Source organism: Haliotis asinina, chromosome 13, assembly GCF_037392515.1.
Source record: "Haliotis asinina isolate JCU_RB_2024 chromosome 13, JCU_Hal_asi_v2, whole genome shotgun sequence".
NCBI lineage: Eukaryota > Metazoa > Mollusca > Gastropoda > Lepetellida > Haliotidae > Haliotis > Haliotis asinina.
Genome location: NC_090292.1, coordinates 45676030 through 45687301, shown reverse-complemented (window position 1 = coordinate 45687301; position 11272 = coordinate 45676030).

Genomic DNA, 11272 nt, shown 5'->3' with positions numbered 1-11272 from the left:
ATGCAAAGCACAGTTCTCTAAGCAGGTCAACATAGTTTTCCTATCACTTGCAAGATAAACACAACTGTCAAGGGTGTTGACATTGGATTATGTCATAAGCCTCCGTCTACTGGCAGGGGACTTATCTTGCGGCCCTACAGACACTAAAAAAGAAAAGAAAAACATTCGAGTCACTGAATCACTGATAATGATCAGCTCATCGTAAAAAAGAGAGCTGAAAGAACCCTGGTAAAATAAAAGGCACGGCCATGGTTATATGAGCTGGTCCGTCTGGTGTGTTATCACACTGCCTGTGATTGCAGTGTACTGTATACCTACGCTTCATTGTGTTTCACATTCAACAAGCTGTTCAGCTTTTGTCCGTTGTACCTGTGCTGGGTCAAAAAAGAAATGCCAAACAAACCACTGTATATGTTTCAAGATAAAAGTTTTGTGCATTTCATGGTGTCATTGTTTTGTTACATGCAAAATAAAGGAAATACATGTACGTGGTGATCTTATTTGCTTTGAAAATGTTTCTGTTTCACTTTGTGTTATTCTACATGTATGTGAAATAAATCCTCCATCAAAAACTGATGGTGCTACAATGAAAAGTTAAGCATTTAAACTTACAAACAGTTTCAGGGAATATGTCTAAAAAGCTCTCCTAAAACCAGGGAAAATGTATAATTTCTCAACATTTCAGGTATTACGTATATTCCATGAGGGAATCAGACATTGCACATGTTACCTTAACTTTTCAGGGATTATGCATTTTCCCTGATTATTGATATTCCCAGTAACACATATATCACTCGTGTCAGCATATAGATGCATATAAAGAAAGTTGCATTTGTTATATATCATCATATATACATGAAGTACTGATATGACGCTTCATGCCCGGTACAGTAACGTTTATGCATGGGGAGATTTGAACTGGTGACACATTTTGAATAAAGCAAATATGCAGAGCTTGTATAGTCCCTGAAAACTCAGTAAGACGTGACCTATTTATTGTCTGTAAATGTGAGTAGGTGAGTTCGTTGATATTGTGCGTTGGCGATTAGGTGCATTATTCGGAGAGTATGGCTTCGAATCTCGAATGGCATTTAACCCCCCATAAGGGCAAGTGTATTCCCCTCATTGACTGAATTATCTTGTATGATAGATAAAGCCACTTATTTTAGGTAACATGTCTGAATTCTATCTATCTATCTATCTATCTATCTATCTATCTATCTATCCATCCATCCATCCATCCATCCATCCGTCTGTCTGTCTGTCTGTCTGTCTGTCTTAAACATAAATTATATCACAACAATCACCACACGTACATACATACAATAGGCCGACAGCATCTCACACATATACATACAATAAGCTGAGAGCATCACACACATATACATACAATAGCTGAGTTCATCGCACATATATACATACAATAAGCTGACAGCATCACACATATATACATACAATAAGCTGAGAGCATCACACACACATGCATACAATAAGCTGAGAGCATCACACACATACACATACAATAAGCTGAAAGTATCACAGTATATTCCCCCAGTATGCTTTTGCCGACTGTGACGAGGGCGTGTACATCCGAAAGGGGCAAGAAGGTAAGCTCTTCAACATCGTTAGGCTCCACGTCAAGACCAAAACCTACGAGGTCCTCATATGTGAGTTCCTGTTTGCTAGCGACGCTGCTGCAACATCTCATAGCGAGGAAGGTCTACAGTGACTCGTCGACATGCTCCCCGATTCCCGCAAGGAGTTTGGACTGACGATTAGCTTCAAGAAGACCAACATTTTAGTGCAAGGTGCCCAGTTTCCACCCCTTCAATGCTCATCCAAAGACGTCCCCTCTGGCTCGGTCATATTTCATCGCATGGAGGCCCAGTCACCTTCCAAGAGAAATCCTCTATGCAGAACTGATCAACTGCGTGACAGCGCCCGACCACTCGGACGACCACAGCTGCGCTTCAAAGAGACCATCAGTCGCGACCTCATAGCAGCCCACATCGACGGCTAAAGCCGATGCAAGCGTCCAGGCCCATTCCAAAAGAGCGGAGAGAAAGCAGCGAGCGGTGTCCGGACGCGCCCCCACCAACTACATGTGCACGTCATGCAACAAGGACTACCACTCAAGGATCGAGCCGCACAGCAACACGAGATCCTTCCCCGTTCCCCCCTGCCTTTCGAGACGAGGATGCCGGCGACGAATGAATGTATATACAAAATCAATTTGGTGAAATACAAATGTTCTCTGTTCCTCTTCTCACAGCTGCGGTGTTTTCCATTCCGTCTGTGTATAGCTACTTGTCCAGAAGTGATCCTGCTGTGAACTATTTCTAAATACCAAAGAAACACCCACTGACTGACTGACTGACTGACTGACTGACTGGCTCTCTGACTGACTGACTGACTGACTGACTGACTGACTGACTGACTGACTGACTGACTGACTGACTGACTGACTGACTGACTGACTGACTGACTGACTGACTGACTGACTGACTGACTCACTCACTCACTCACTCACTCACTCACTCACTCACTCACTCACTCACTCACTCACTCACTCACTCACTCACTCACTCACTCACTCACTCACTCACTCACTCACTCACTCGCCGAAATCTACACTCACTGTGCGTTTAGTTGTTTTCACATTTTGATTTTTTATCAGGATGCCCATTGTTAATCATAATGTTAATGGTTATGAAACCTTCCTGTCAAAATCACAAATGTGGTACGGAAACTAAATACATAGAGTATCTAATACCTCTGCCTCATAGCAATACAAGCAGGAAAAACTACCGTAAGTCCCCATGGTCCCCAGTATGATGATGTACATTCAGCTATTGACGATCTATAGCACGTTTTATATTGTATCGACCTATCTAGTAGTTTAGATTTCTTGTTTCAAACTGTACATATCTGTGATAGTTTTGATAGTATCACTGTCCTTTGTCAACAGGTATTTAAATTGATTACCCTGTTTCCATCGCTATATGGCACCAATATTGCCGATGCGATGTGAAATTTTAACTCACTCATAGCAGTTTAAACTGACTGTTAAACAATTTAAAACACATAAATTCCTTACTTTTACGACCACGCCCTGTGCCCCTTGATACAGTGACAACCCTGTGCCCCTTGACACAGTGACAACCCTGCGCCCATTGACACAGTGACAACCCTGCGCCCCTTGACACAGTGACAACCCTGTGCCCCTTGACACAGTGACAACCCTACGCCCCTTGACACAGTGACAACCCTACGCCCCTTGACACAGTGACAACCCTGCGTCCCTTGACACAGTGACAACCCTACGCCCCTTGACACAGTGAGCAACCCTGTGCCCCTTGGCACAGTGACTACCCCGTGCCCCTTGATACAGTGACTACAATGAGTCCTTATAGTCAGTGGTAACGCTATGCCCCTAGATAGTGACAACCTTCTCCATATATACACTCATAACCACGAATTCCTATAGACAGTAGTAATACTGTGCATATAAATACAGTGACAACCCTGTGCCTCGGGATACAATGACAACCATGTGCCCCTTGATACAGTGACAACAATGAGTTCTTATAGACAGTGGTAACACTATGTCCCTAGATACAGTGACAACCCTGTTCCATATATACACTGACAACCACGAGTTCCTATAGACAGTGGTAACACCGTGCCCCTAGATACAGTTCCAACCCTGTTCCTTCGATACAGTTCCAACCACGAGACTCTATAGACAGAGGTAACACTGTGTCCCTTGATACTGTGACAACCCTTTGCCCCTGGAGGCAGTGATAACAATGAGTCCCTATGGACAGTGGTAACACTGTGCCCCTTGATACAGTGACATCCATGTGCCCTTATAGACAATGGTAGCACTGTGCCACTGCACATAGACATCAGTATATCTTAAAAAAGACAACCCAGTGAATGTTTGTAATCTGCTTCCCTTTATTGCTCGTTTGAGGTATGTATCAGTCTTCCAGAAAAATATCCAATATTTTGCTGATTTCTTGCTTTGAAAACCCTAATTAATATGATGCCCAGGAATATGCAGTATTGTTTTGTAAAGATGACTAAGTGAAGCAACACTTTCTCTCCACGTCTCAACTGAAACTTTCTTCTTCCTGATAAGAGGACAACAGTACCTGAAGCGGACGTTTATTATCATTGTGTCAGTTGTACACCAGCTCGCTCACACCTACGTGATACAGACGATTCTTGCATCTTCATTAAGAAAATTAGTATTAATCGGATTCCACTTAGAAATCTGATTATAACGTAAGTACTTGCTGTTGCAATAGGTGATATATTATTCACCTTTTGATTTTCACTTTGTCAGGTTGATTGGAGTTCAAACGTTCGTACAAGTGCTTCCAGTTTCTGTGAATCGCGAAGCGTGCTTCTAATTTATATGAAGTATAGTTTGTATATTTCTCACTTAGAAAAAAAGCCCTAAGCAACATCAAAAACATAATTTGAAGTTGTGCATAGATAACTCGATTCCATAATTTGCAGAATATTCAATGTCCGTCACTATTCTCTTTCTCAGCTTGCTAAGCAGCATTCAGCTGAGGACCACCTACATATCCAATTTTGCTTTTCCTCCTTGTAAGATCTTAATGTAATTATTCTAATATGGATTTTAACTTAAAATGTTTTTCAATATCACTTATATTTTCCGCTCTGCTTCAGTGAACAGAATGACTCCCTTAGTGATGCTGTGGACAGCCTGCTTGGTGATGGCTACAAGAGGTAAATCTTTGCATTTTGTCATCCTGTAAATTTGCTGATGTTCATAATGTAGACAAGATAATTGGAACCAAAGCAATGCGGTAGCAATCGCAGAAATCTCGGCAACTATAGGGAGATAAGAAAATTATTAAAACTGATTTCAAATCTATGTTTGATATGTTTGATTCCCTTGCTACTCCATGGTGATGACCTTAGGTCAGGTTATGACGGACGACTTTCCTTGTTGAAATTAATTGATAATTCACCCGTGCTTTACACAGAGGGAACATGTTAGTCATAACAAACACTCTTGCACCTAAAGTCCCCAAACTTTCAAGTCGATGTGTAACTACCAAGCTTTTTAAACGTAGTATTCTTGTTGTTTTAATTTTGGCTAACATTTCTGTATGTATTTTAATAATTGGTAGTTTGGATTAGTAACTAGAATTGTTAGTGGCTGTACCCTCAAAGGGGGTTGAAGTATTGTAAAATTATTGTCCTCCTGAGAGGGTACGTAAGTCCAAAAACATTGATAGTAAATTTAAGTCTACCACTGTTTTTAATCGTAGTATTCCTGTTGTTTTAATTGTGGCTAGCATATTGTACACTCGCCAGCGGTTGAAGGGATTGTGTAAATCCAACTAGGGTCCATGTAGGTAGCAAAGGTACTGTTAGTCCCCACGGTCCCTAGTATGGTCATCTACCTCTTGTTGTTGGCGATTTATAGCCTGTTTTATATTGCTTTCCAAAGAGTGATATTAGTTTTAAGTTTCCACCCTAGGTTTAATTCAAATTTTGATATTGCAGTTGTTTTACTGTCCTTTGTCGAGAGTTTTTTTCAAAAATATACATATATTGCATTTCAGTTTTACATGTTCTCCTTATGGCTGAAATATTGCCGTTGTGCCATAAAATAATAACTCCGTCATTCACTCACACCTTCCTGTAATCTTCGCGAGTGTAGCATAAAGTAAATATAACACGAAGCTAGTTATCTTCTAATTACTTTAAGTGAAATTTCTGGATTCTAATCATGATCATTGATCACGCAGCTTCCTGTTTCACACATAACCTGTCACTTGTAGACAACTGATCTTGCTGAATTTTGCTAGCTATTTTCTGTTATACAGACAATTGGTTTTGCATCTGAATTGGTATTAACGATGATGTTCCGGATTTCAAGTGTCAATATAACGTCTAATGACAGGAACTGGGCATCCGCCCTACCGATGAAACTGTTTGTGCACTCCGATCGCGCACATGCTTCCCCGATATAGCGCTAGCAATGCAGTCGTCGAAATCACAAGAACGTGGAATACAGCTCGCTTTGTGACAGTTGATCTACAAACAATAGTAATAATATAGTAATAATGCACTTGTACAGCGCCTGGTATCCATCTGTCTAGTTGCTCACTGGTGTAGTTATGTAGGAGTCAACACAGTGAATAGGGAAATGATTAAATATTGTAGGCAATTCTGAACAGAAGCGTTTTGATCAAGCAGTTTTGCTTCATTAATCCGGCGGCACACCAAAAAGGTTCGGATAATCCATTCACACCACGAGCCCCATTCAGTGGTAATTGTTAAGTGACACTTCCGAGTTGAAGATGTCGTTAGTTTGTGATTTTAATCAATTAGTAGGTCTCACTTTTGGTTAGATGGAGTAATATCTGCCATGCTTACTACCTGTATAAAACACCGATCGTGTCAAAATGAGATCAGCTGACGTTTGTAACTGATATCATTAGACGCGAGGGTGAGATTCCCTATTGACCATCTGGCACAATCTTCTAACGCAGGGCCTTACATTCGAACCCGATCTAATCCCTTCTCTGTGAAATCAGCAACTGATGTATGAAGGGCAAATGTTTTGATTTTTTTTGTTTTATTGTCACCATTTTTACTATCGCGTGATCTGGAATTACCAAAGAAATCATTCCCGTGAGTGACCGGACTTGTAGCCTGTTTAAAACTAAAACCGTCTCTATATAGATGTATATAGTTGAGGTGTAGTTCCAGCTCGGTCGCTTTCACTTTCAACTTCTGAAATTTCACGTATTACGTTATCTTCACTCACCTACACAAGACACTACACACGAATACAGCATTAACGATTTAGAAAGTCAGTAAGAGGCCAGTGTAATTGTTGCCAACATATTTTGCAAAATAGTGCGTTTTTGTGGACTCTTTATAGTACGCCATTTTATTTGTCGATGGAAACAATCTGGTTAGTCTTCAAACCTATATCCATTGGTGTATTATAGTAACATGACAGTCAATAAACCGATGTAACAATCCTGTATACCTTTCCAAACCAGACAGTATCTTTCCGTCTTGGGACTATTGCTCATCTTTCTTCGGAATAACAAAATGTTCAGGTACTAAAGATCTCATAAATCATTTACCATATTTAAGAATCTTGTGTATTTTTTATCGAACAAGATCTATGTTTTGCATTTGAGGGAAATATAAAATAATAACTTCACAATTACTTTCAGCCGTCCCATGTCATTACACTCATCACTGCTCAGACTGTGACAGAGAGACCGGGGACTGCCTCACTGACTGTGACAGTGGGTATTATGATAGACAGTGTAGGTCTATGTGCAGCAGGAACTGTAGGAATAACACGTGTGTGCTCTCAGAATATGGTACTGGTAAGTGCACTGCTGGATGTGTGGCTGGTTATTATGGCATCGGCTGCAACATTCCGTGTGACAGTCCAGGAGGTACCTGTACAGCATGTCCAGGTGGTTGTAATGGTGGATATTGTCAGCTGGGCTCATCCTGTGTGTCTGGATGTGTAAACTCCCACTACGGAACTGGCTGTGGAGCTGGTAGGTATAACCTTATTGTTTAAAGTCCGACCTTAGTGTGTCAGTCAAATTGTCGTGGTGTTCAGTTGATGCGAGGAAATCAGAGTAAGACAGTAGCAAGTATTTTCAGAATGCATGACAACACAATTTTTCAGTTATTATGTTCTACAGGTTAAGATAGAAATGCAGCAGAGAGGGTTTGGGTCATCCTGGCACAGTTAGGCGGGTAAGGTTCATCATCAGCTCAGGGCAATCGCCCTCCTCTACACGCAGTCCAGACAGCGAATGGGACTTCTCCCAGGAAACACTGCCTAGGAAACCCACCAAGAACTTTCCGGAGAATACGGAGGGTCGCCAACACTGCAACCTTCTGCATTACCCAGAGCGTCAGAAGGGCTGTGCTCCTGTCGGGGAACCCGGGCACTCTCCTGATCAGCCCAAGAGTTCAGGAAGTACCAAACCAAGAGCACCGAGAACGATGGGGAGCCTGACGACAGTATACTTGGGATGCGAGACATTTCAAAGGCGAGGCCCGCATATTTATCGTGCTTTTTCCCTGAATCTTGCCAATCACGTTGCTGTCGAAAGTGACATTATTATTACTGTTTTTAGTATCACATATTTCCTTTCAATATTCTTCATACATAATCTAGTCTGTATCACAGAAAGGTGACTCTGAGTTACTAACAAATAGCAATGCTACCTCATTCCACCTCTGTCCAGGACCAGCCGCCTTTGCCACTGTGTACGATCCCTGTTAATTGCTTATGAGTTCTGCAGTAGAAGAACATCAATTAAGTTGTCGCAGGTTTTTCTCCTAAGTGTGTCTACCTTGATACAAACCGAGCTTGATCTGTCTGCAGGACTAGCTACAGCATCAGTTATCTTCATTGCTATCGGCGTCCTTGCTATCGTCGTCCTTGCTATCGTCGTCCTTGCTATCGTCGTCCTTGCAGTGTGCTGTTGTTGCCGACATTTTAGACGAGACAGGTAAGTGAGATAGGATACATCCACTTTTTGCTATCACTCGTGGTGTTATCACTATTTGATAGTGGTCCATAAACACATCTAGAATTTGTAATCGTATGGTATGGCGACACTAACAGGATTGCTTTGTCTAGAACCGACTGTTTGAACACAGTTACCGTACAGCTGGAATATTGCAATGCACCGTGTTAACCAACAAACCAACCAACCACGGAATGGTATTTAGATCCACACTAGGCGAGAATATATGAAAGACAAATTCTGACTTTTGAGAAACACAGCGTTTTGGTGGATGTTGTGTAACCTTCATCGTTCAATTGGTGATTAGGCATGCAATGAAGAGGTTTTGACATCAGTAGATTCTTGCCTTTAAATGATATTGGTTTAAAGCCGTGTTAAATATGGATACTGAAACATGTTGCAGGGTCCCGTTGTACATCACTCCTAACCAGGACATTCCTGCTCCAACAGAGAACATTGATGCTTCTCAGTACGCTGTAGTGGATGAAGCAGGGATGTACGATGTGCCTTCTTGTCAGTGAATACCAGCCTCCACTCTGAGTTCTGGCGTTGAGCCTGGTATGTGATCAAAACACGCCACGTGTCGTAATCCATGTAGACAGTTGAATCAGAAACAAGATCAATGATCTGTGAGCATTTAACTGTTCCGTCAAATGTTCAGGGTCACGATGTTCTAGAAATACATTGCATATCTTGGAACACGCGTATTCAGCCGTTTCTCTTCAGACTGCATACGAGGGGATATCAAAAAGTAGTGAGCCTATCTAAATTCTCGATGTCCAATATTTGTAAAATTAAGTTTCCATCTTATTTTGAAATGATGGTTAAAAAAGCCATTTCCAAAGTTTCACATATGTGGGTAATGTGGTTCACGAGGTACGAGTCATCACAACACATTGGGGTAAAATATTTGTAAAATGAGTGCAGGAAATGAAAACGATATGTCATTTGATACGTCTTGAATAATGTATGTATTTATTGCAGATTTTGCGTTCTTGGGGGTAACCAAGATAAAAAGTCAGACAAAATGGGGATTGTGAGGATGAAACATAGCAAACCAATTTGGTTGAAGTTGACAGATATTTATATAGAAACATGACATATAAAACAGTTGCAGTCATATCAATGTCCGGGTGAGGTTCAATACTTTTTGATATCCCCTGGTATGTTTGTGTTGGAATGTCAGCTTTTTGTCAGCTGTCTACGGGTACAGGTCTATTGCTTAAGGCGATCATGGATGTATGCCATGACGTTTGTTAATGTACACGTTTTACCGATATTCACATCCATGTGATTAGTGAGTGAGTGAGTGAGTGAGTTAATGTTTAACTTAAAATCAGCAATATTGCAGCCATATCGTGACGAGAACCAATAATAATATACATAATAGAGAATGGTAAAAATCTGTCAACGAAGGACAGTAAAACAACCAGACTATCACAGACAGACATGTAAAACTAGTAATTAAATCTAAGTTAACTCTAGAGGACGATTCAATACAAAAACAGGCTATAGACCGCCAACAACTGAAGGAAGATCACCATACCAGGGTCCATGGGGACTTACAGTACCTTTGCTACCTGCATGGACCCTAGCTGGATTGACACCATCCTTTCAGCCACTGGCGATTGTGCGAAAGTTTAGCCAATTTTTTTTAAAAGAACAAATATACTACGTTTAAAATCGGGTAAGCAAAACTTAAACGGAGAAAAGAGGGGACTTACGTACCCTCTCAGGAGGATAATAATTTTACGATACTTTAACTCCCTTTGAGGATACAGCCATTAACAATACCAGTTGCTATTTTATACTACCGATAACTAAAATACACCTATCTACAGCACATTAATCAAAATTCAATCATGAAATCAATTTCTTTTAAAAAACCAATAATTAAATGAGCTCTAACAGTGGTAAAAAGATCCTCAACGGTTTTGACATTGAAGTATTTATCCCTTGTGATGGAGAATTCAACACAGTCATCCATGTGATTACAAGAATCAACAAATTTGCTAATGTTCATAAAACCAAATAAAATATACCTGTCCAGTAAAACGTGTTACACTGATCTCATCGTGAAACTACTTCTTATTAACATTCCTGAAATATTTCCGTCGTGTTAAAGTATGTTGTAAAATTGATAGCGCCCTCGTCATAACGGAAAAGCAAAGTTTCAAAGCTGAGGGAAATTCGAACCACACTGTTATGCCAGTTGTAGTAATACCCAAGTCATGCGATATTCAGAATTTACATATTGAACAGTTGTGTCACTGTTACAAGGGAGCATTAAGTATTTCCGTCATTATTTAGAGAGATGCGTTTACACAGAACACCAGCTTTGACTCTCAGTTTTAAAGGGAACTGAAACTGGCCCTCTGCCCATTCTCGATATTTGTCAAGTATGCCTTTAATTATTTAGAGACGTATTTTGAGCGTTTTTGTGTTTGCGTGTGTGTGTGTGTGTGTGTGTGTGTGAGAGAGAGAGAGAGAGAGAGAGAGAGAGAGAGAGAGAGGGAGAGCTTGTAACGGCTGTGTATGAACCTGGCAGAATGTATGAGTAACACTTGTGTATGTGTTCACCTTGTGAAGTGAGGGGTTTATCACCCCCTACATACAATACGGAACACCGGCCTTGGGTGGGGTGTTTATATCCCACGGCTGGATACAGCGATAGAAATTCATGGTTTGTCAGAAACATGGTGATG